Here is a 9,321-nt window from a genome sequence, read left to right as displayed (position 1 = left end):
CTCTTTCCTTTCTTCATGTGTTTGCTGAAATCTTTCCTCCATCCTCGGGAAACAACTCTCCTATACCTCACCACAGGCATGTATGCAACCCCAAATTTCAAGAGCCAGCATATACCTCACTTCCCTAAGTAATACTATCATATTGTGAGCGCTCCTTCAACCCAAAACCCCTCAATCTTCCCCTTCAGTGAGTGATATTGAATTTACAAGAATTTACTCTTCCTTTCATGTACAACTTTTTTTTTTTTTTCTTGCGATACGTGGGCCTCTCACTGTTGTGGCCTCTCCCATTGCGGAGCTCAGGCTCTGGCCGCGCAGGCTCAGTGGCCATGGCTCACGGGGCCAGCCACTCCGTGGCATGTGGGATCCTCCTGGACCAGGGCATGAATCCGTATCCCCTGCATCGGCAGGCGGACTCCCAACCACTGCACCACCAGGGAAGCATTGTTCCTGCAACCCTACTCTCACAATGGAGTGACATGTAGAACTCATACAGTAGATACTTATCAAATAAATACTGATGATTTCAAACACACATAAATAATAATAAGAAGAAACTTCCTTTTAGAGTTAACAGGAGATTAGAATGTTTCAATTGGCCTGAAATCAAATTTATTCAATCCACATTAAAATCTTTCAAATGTCTTAGAAACTTTGGAAAATACATAAACAACGTACAAATTCAAAACAATTGACAAATACACAGTAAAGTGGCCTGCCTTTTCAGAGGTTCCTGACAACACCCAGGAACTTGTTTGTGAAAGGAAAGGGGCCTGAATGGGGATGAGAATAGGGTGTGGGGAAGGGGACAAGATAGCAATATTCATGAGCCTGGGTAGATTTGGGAGATGGACCCATTCATGACAATACAACCGAGTCCTTGAACGTGACCACACAACTGAGGAATGTCGGTATGTTCAATCCTTTTGTCAACCTCTTTCCCAGCCTCATTATTGCAGAAGAAAAGACATATACATATATGGAGGAACAAAGTGGGTCAATTCAACTAAAGTAAGGACAATGAGGACATTGAGAAGAGCATCTATTAATATATTCTACCCACAGCACCTAGCATCGAGGCATATAGTAGGGGATTAGTGCATATTGATTAGGTCATATATATAAAATGTATTCGTTTCATTCAGAAAGTGGAAAATGTTCTCCATAAATTATGCTGAACAGTAGAAAGTCATCCAGTATGATCTTGTTCATGCCTCCCTCATGCATATGCATCCTCACTAAACTCTTCCTGCTGTCACTGCTAAACCAGGCCCCCACTCCCACTCCACCTTCTCCAAGCCAGGCGCACCTGCTACCCGGGGCACTCACTGCTGCTGCCGCATCTTGCTGTGTAATGCCATTGTCAACCTCTCTGCCTAGTGTGCGTACCATTCTCCTTCACTGGAAGAAGGAATGTTTAATTATTTTTAATCAGCGGACATGGCATCTTGCTAGACAGTGACACTTGGGGGATCCAACACCATCTGCCTTCCACCAGGCGCCAGCTGCCCTGGTGGATGTCGGCAGAATACCTTAGGACATGGCCTTCCGCTGCCAGGCGCCTGCGAGCGGCTGCCACTCGGCATAGTCTTCACTGCAAGGCTGCCACTTGGGCTCATTCCCTGTCATGGCTCACCTGTCAGCCCTGCCATCCTCCCAGGGAGGTGCTCCACAGCCTCAGTTCCCAAAACATTTCCCAAGCAACCCGGGGGCCTGCCAGTAATAATAGGGTGTCCAAATATAAATGTCACCTTAACCCAATGGCCACCGAGCCTCCCATCACCATTAGTCAACCTAATGGATCTGCTGACTCTGATCCCACCAAGTACGGCTACTGACTTCACAGCATGCCAACCCCTGGAGAGCAGAGTGTTGAAAACAGTGGGAAGGAAGAAGGGAGAGACGTGTCTCTCCGCATACCTCGCGGAGCTGTCCAGGGTGAGCCGTTCCCTCGCGAGTGTGCTCAGGATCGTCTGCGCTCTTCAAGGTCCTGTCACAGACCTTGTCCCTTCCACCTCCTCCCTTTAAGGCAGTTCCTAAAGCTCTCACAGCTGCGCCAGCGCTTTCCCTCCTGTGAAACACATTTCGTTTGCTGCAGACGCTGTAGCGGCCCAGCGCGGCTCCTGTCGGGAGAACTGGCCACCTCCTACTCAAAGAGCCGGCTCCACTCCAGGCCCAATTGCTTCACTGCGAAGCGCGCCCCCGGGTCCTTTTCACCCCAACCCCTGCCCCCGACTAGGTGAAGAGCCAATGTCGCAGCTCCAACCTCAGCCTTATTTTCATGCAAAGTGAAAGAGCGCAGCCGCCGGGTACTTACTGAAGGGGAGATAAAAGCCCCAGCTGTGCCTTCCGGGGAGTCAGTTTCACCTCCAGCGGGAAAGCAAACTGTTCTGGTGCCTGAGGGAAATTACAGAGCCTCACACTTTCATCCAGAGAGGGACAAAGGGGAGGTCAGGTGTTGCATCTGCCAGAGCTGGGGACGTGTGAAATATGATTAACCCAGGAAGGGGCCAGACAGAGCCCGGCTGGGGCCTCTCCTTTCCCTGTGTGTTTCCCAGGGTCAGGAGCAGAAGGAAGAGTAAACAAAAGCATCAAATAAATATTTTTCCATTTACCCCATGTGTTAATACGGATATTCACAACCTCGACAGCACTGACTGAATCGATAGCGCAGCCTTAGCCGAAATAATGAAGGAAGTGGTGAACATCTGTTGAATTATCTGCATTTGTGAAAAGACAGGCTTGGCTTGTGGGAGCCAGGTTGGGGATGGGGGTGTGAAGGGGAAGAGGTTCCAGAAAGAGCATGTAGTCACACTGCACCCCGGTCCACCCCAAGCACGGCGAAACCTTCCAGGGTCCATCAGATAAACTCGCTTAATGTTATTTCTCAGGCCAAATACAAAACACTGGTGCCTGTAGAATTAAAGTCATCAATAGCTAAGCTCTCCTGCATTTACAGGAAGACACAAATAAAATCCCTACTGATAACGCCCATCAGAGTAGGAAGTTTCCTGTCCCTTTGCAGACAGACTCTCTGTAAGAGCTCTGTGTGGTAAATGAAGCTACAAGAACATTTGTGTCTTTGTCTAAGTAAAGCCAAATTCATTTTCAGACAGTGTGCTTGGGTTGCATTCATTACTGTGTTCCGGTTTTGTTTCCACCAAACCAACCTGTCCTAGACCCCCTGCTTGGACAACTTGTCTCTGGTTAAAGGATAGATGCTGAAAACAGACACTGTTTGAAATTGACTGGAGATGTATTAAATAATCACAAAAAAATTCCAGTAAAAATAGAGTGAATTATCAAAAGATTAACACTTTCCTTTGTTCTGTTTGAAAAAAAAAAAAAGCAAGGAGGAGAAGCAATTTTCAAGACAGGCACTGATGCTTTAAAAGTATTCTTCACAGGTGAATTATTCAGTCCTTTGTGACTAAGGGAATCTGTGTGCACTGTGGGAGGGGGGAGCGAAAAGGAAAAATGTGCAATATTGAGAAGTAAAAATACAATATGTGTTTCATCAAAGCTCAGCATTAGACCAAACAGGACTTCCATGGCACACATCTCCAAGACCCTTTCTGCTCACCTGTCCTCTACAGTGAGAACAGAGACCAGAACAGCACCAGCCAACAGAGCTCACATGAGCTCTTAGCTACAGAAGGGGCAATGTGGGCCAGCATTTATAGTTTCGAGATTTTTTGATAATGGTCATTCTGACCGGCGTGAGGTGATACCACATTGTAGTTTTTGATTTTCATTTCTCTAATAATTAGTGATGTTGAGCAACTTTTCATGGGCCTCTTGGCCATCTGTATGTCTTCCTTGGCGATATGTCTGTGTAGGTCTTCCACCCATTTTTTAACTGGATGGTTTGTTTTTTTGATATTGAGCTCCATGAGCTGTTTGTACATTTTGGAGATTAATTTTTGTCTGTTGTTTCATTTGCAAATATTTTCTCCCATTCTGAGGGTTGTCTTTTTGTCTTGTTTATGGTTTCCTTTGCTGTGCAAAAGCTTTTAAGTTTAATCAAGTCCCATTTAAACTCAACCTGTATCTAGGTAGAATTTTTTTTTAATGTTCAATTCCCTTTTATTCTACTAAATAAACCAGTTTTAACAACAACCAAAAAATATACAATATGTGGCTCACTGAGAACATGTAAGTTAGAAAGGCCTGTCGGGTGGTTGATACCTGAATCAAATCTTGATTACTCTCCTATAGGAAGAATCTGAAGATATTTTCTCGAATATCCCTTAAGGATTAACATAATCAGCTATCAAGTGCCACTGCAGCTACTTCACGAAAATGCAGTTAAGGCGGCACTTATCTGGCAGTGGGAAACTCAGCTTCATATATTAAGGCTTTAAATAGTATTTTAGGGCCCTCTTGACTAAGCAAGAGCTGCTCTGGAGGTTGGAAGGGGTCTGGTATCTGCTCGTGATGTTCAGCTGGGCGGTGGCAGTGGAGGAGGGTCTCCATGTGTCTGAGCAGGACGGGTGTTGAGCGCTGAGGAGAAGTTCACGTCCAGGTAAGTTCCCTGGAGGGAGGGGTGGTTGACATGCACAGAGCCAGGCTTCCAGAAAAGTCAGCTCAAACAGGATTACCTTAGTTAGCGGACAGCTAAGAGGGTGGTTAATACTGACCTTCAAAATCAAGTGCCTGTGTCCTCCGGGAAACTTTCCCATGCAAGCTAAGCCCGATTGCTCTTCATCAATTGCTCTTGCTCTCTTTCTGTATGACTCCACTCCAGCCACAGAGACTCTGAGTCCTTTGCACTAGGCAGAGCTCTCTCAAGCAGGAGAATCAATTGATTCGCCTTAGTAATGCGGGCTGAAAGGGCCAATTCACACAGGAAGCGTCTCTCAGATGGGCTGATGGTCCGCAGGTGGGGCAGAAAAAGGACAATCAGAGGGTCTTGGCTGAGCTGGGTCGGTTTGGAGTAGAGCGAAGCATGCCCTTGGGGGCAGAGATGTGCACATGAACTAGCTTTCAAAGTTTGCCTGCTTTCACTCTTTTTCCTTCTACTCATTTTATGAGCAATATATATTCTGAGTGATCGTCATACATATTCTGTAATTTTTCACTGAGAAAAGTAGCTTTTGCATTTCATACAGCTTCTAATTCCAAAATTAGTTCAACATCTAGCAGTGAATGTAGAAATATATACCCCTTTCGGAGACATACTTAGGGCTGGTATTGATTTATGCTATATCATGATTTTAGTCTTATGGGATAATCACCTTGTCAAGGCTATATTTATTGTTGTGCCTATTAAATCACATTAATTCCTCGGCAATTACACAGAAGTAAAGCATCCACAAACTGCAGCAGTGACAGAATTCAGTTTTTCTCCCTAAATAAACTCAGTACAAAGATAGCCATGTCCTACTTTTTCAACGGCATTCCAACTTTTTTTTTTCTTTTTACATATCTTACAGGAGCATTGGACTTGGAGTGCAGCCAGAGCTCTGCCATGGATTTGAACTCTAGTGGAAAAGCCCCTTGAGGGATAAGCAACACGTTGGAGGCAAGTGCTAATGGCAGCATAGCACAGAAGCAAATTGCCCATCAAATGGGACAACTTAGTGTCACAGAGCATTTGCAGAGAAAATTAAAAGGAGAAAGCAGAAATCATCTAATACTGGCTGCCCTTGATTTAGGTTGCTTTCAGTGGATGCATGTGGGAATGTGGGTTCTCTCTGGTGCTCAGGGATTTTGTCATAACACTGTCCAGACCCAATTTGCCTTAAAATTCCCATGGGTCTTAGCACTAGGAAAGTGAGAAAATGAGGAGTGGGCAGTGAAGGGGTTTCTTACACTGGGATATGAGTTGATAGGATCCTTTGGAAGATATGTACAAAGCCCATATGACATTCACACTAGATGAGAAAGTTGATCTCACAGCTTGGGGGACCCCAAGGTGAGCAGGTGACCCTGCAGACCCTGCACATGGCTGGTGCCTGGATCAGGCACCTCTGAGGGAGCAAGGGCTGCCCCACTTCCATTCAGGGCCCGCTCTATCATATTTACAAAGGCAGCATTTATCTAGTACCTAAGAATTCTGCCTCCAGCAAGAAATATCTGGTTTGAAGGTTGATCTGACTCGATCTCCTGAAAGGATTCTTCTTACTTTGTACTTTTAATAAAGTTTTAAGACAGGATTTCATTCAAACTGGCTCATCCTTCTGCCTTGCATATTGATTTTGGTCATTAATTTGGGGCAGCATTTAGCTTGATTGAAGCCCAGGTAACCAAAAGACTTGTTTATACGCCTCTGATGTTCTTCATTTTTGTGAATGCCAAACAGCTTTCACCTACAACCCATACCTTAGCTGAAGTCCGCAAGCCAATGAGGAAAAAGAGAATCATGGGGAACAGGTGTGGCACACAAGAGCTGCTCTGGACTCTAATTATTGGCTCATTTTGGTCCAGTGACCTGCATCATGCTTAATGATACACTAAGCTTTGACTCCAGTAGAAATGATAATAAGTAAGTTTTAAAATGTAGATGCCTCCACTATAACAACATATTAAAATAGTCCCAGAAATAGGAAAAAAAAAACCCTCATTGGACCATCATGGGTTTTGTTAAAGAGGAAATGAATAGCTGGTACCTCATGAAGCCAGCTCCTAATTTAATTGGATCCTGTTTGGTGGGGGGTTTTTTTGTTGTTTTTTTTCATTTCTTTTGAAAAGAAGCATGGAATACCTGAACTGTAGGATACTTGCTTTTGTTCTGCCTTCTATAACAAGGAAGTCGAAGAACTATTTTTACTTGAAGGGGTTTGTATTTCCCTAAGCGCATCTATCTTGATAGTTAAGAGCTTTTCCCTCAATACCACCTGACATACCCACACCACACTGCCCTGCTAATCTGCTCTGTCCAGATGTTTCTCCCAGGTCACCTTTCCTCCTCTACTTCTCACCTCTTTGGGCTTCTGATACACATTTTTTCAGGGTGCCCTAACTCCAAGGGCTTTTCTTCCCTCCTTAATGTTATAATAGATGTATTACTGAACTGTCTTAATAGAAAAACCCTAAAACAGACCTCCCCACCAATACACCTCATAGAGTCAATGTAGCTTTTTATATTTATTGATATTATTCTCACCTATGTAATCATGGTAGAAAAACAGCTTAGAGCCAATGTCCCCAGGTGTTGTACTGCTGTCTCATCTGCCCCAAAACCTCTTTTAAATCGTTGAATTTAGAAACAGTAAATGATGTTTGTCAATTTCCCTTCCTTCCCGGCCTCCTCAATCCCCCTTCTGTCTCTGAAATCTGACCTTCCCTGCGTTTTTCCCTAACCTCTCTTTTTCCTGGTCTCTTGGGGGTAATATAGTCTTCCTCTACTTAATAATTCTTTCCCACTTCGGCTGAAAGCAGATTGTAATGCACTGTTCTGGCACGCTGTCTCACTTACTCTTTCTCTCACATAGTTTTACATTTTCTCCACCTGTTTTTCTTGGTACTCGTTTTCCAGGAATTCCATGAAACTTTTACACAAGCTGTTGGAGCGTGTATTCGTTCAGCCTGCCAAAAGACCCTCTCTAGGTGGGTTTTCCCCAAATCCCCAAGTACTTTTGCTAACGAAACTGCTGAACAGGAGCTAATTTGTCACTCTGTTATCACTATATTAGGGCAGGAGAGAGCCATACCTAGAATGAATTATGGATCGTACCAGTGTCCCATGCATCCTGTACGTCAAGGTAAGCAAATGCTGCCTTGTGTTAACTGTCAGCCTCCAAAATAGCTGACATTTGTTATTTTAATTAATAGTTTACTTTGCTGAAATAAGCTTCTGTGAGAAGCTATGACTTTTTATTAAATCTTCACTGCAGCATTGTTTTCCCCAGATTGGGAGACAAAACCTAATTTTCAAAACTGCTTTATCCTGCAAGGTCACAGCCAACAGCTTGTGTGCACATGTCAGGGAAACATCTGCTTCTGTGCCACAGATATAAGTAAAATTTGCTTTATTTTAAAATTTAAATTTTCTTTTACTTGGAGGAAAGTGATGAGTCAGTCATTAAAGATCTATTAAGTGATGTTGATTAGGAAAGACTTTTTTAACCAGTCATTTTGTCTCACAACTGATGCTGAAATTTCTCCGACCTCAGCATTCTGGTTAGACATTGCAGGGAACTGTGGTCACTGGCACATCTGGATCTGGACCAACTTGTCTTTTCATTAATGCAAATCATTATTATGTAATTACTCAGCCTGCAATGTAGAGATCATTGATTTCTTTTGCCCCGTAGCAGTATTTTTAAGTCACTGATGACACAGAGAACTTTCAGGACAATCCAAACTATACAAATTAGCTCCAAGTTCAAGAAAGGCAAACTGACTTAAAAGGTTCCAATACTAAATTTATTTCTGAGATTTTCTCTTTGCTTGGAATAAATTAACCAAGGGAGGTTGATTCCTTCATGTTGTTTTAAATGCTTTTGATAATGCATTTTGTTCATTAAATTTCTAAGACAAGAACACTTGAGTGCTCTCTCCCCAAATGGGCTTGTGTTCTGCCCTACAATCCCTAGATCACCCAGAAGCAATAATAATGACCTTGGGAAAAGGAGTCCCAGGCCCTAGACGGATAGCTGTTGTTTACTCCCTGTGGGATTCTAAGGTCTAGGGTTACTCAGAGTCTTTTTCAGAGTCTAGCACTTACCTCAGGTTTTCTTTACTTTTCTTCTAGTTTCAAATTCTTTGAAAAGAAAGGAAGGAAGGAAGGAAGGAAGAAAGAAAGAAAGAAAGGAAGGAAGATAGAAAGGAAGAAAGAGAGAGAGAAAGAAAGAAAGAAAGAAAGAGAAAGAGAGAGAAAGGAAAAGAAAAGAAGAGAAAGAAAGAAAAAAGAAAGAAAGAAAGAAAGGAAGAGAGAGAGAAAAATGAAGGAAGGAAGAGAGAGAAAGAAGGGAGGGAGGGAGGGAGGGAGGGAGGAAGAATAAGAGAAATAAAGGGTCATCTTTCTCCTTCAGATGAGGCAGCTCCAGGAAGCAGCGAACAAGTTGGACCAGCACAGATATTGGCCCATATCCTTCCCTCATTCTGTCTCTGCCCCTGTATTTAACCCCAAAGGGCCTGCCAGTCTTCCTCCAAGTGGCCTCTTCCTGACTCCCATGGAAGTCATCCCTGAAGTCCTGACATCATACCCATCCTGGGTGCTTTAGGGGATGGCTCTCTACCATCCACTGACCCACTGCTGGGCTGCTGTGCCAGGTCCTGACACCTTGCTTTGCTGGCCCATTTTCCTGACTACGACCCTAGGAACTCCTCCTCCTCCGTCACCCCTGGCTGCATGAAGAACTACAGTTAAGGGAT

Source organism: Lipotes vexillifer, unplaced genomic scaffold (assembly GCF_000442215.2).
Source record: "Lipotes vexillifer unplaced genomic scaffold, Lipotes_vexillifer_v1.1 scaffold186, whole genome shotgun sequence".
Classification (NCBI taxonomy): domain Eukaryota; kingdom Metazoa; phylum Chordata; class Mammalia; order Artiodactyla; family Lipotidae; genus Lipotes; species Lipotes vexillifer.
The sequence above is the reverse complement of the archived record's forward strand: the minus strand, read 5'-3'. Positions refer to the sequence as shown.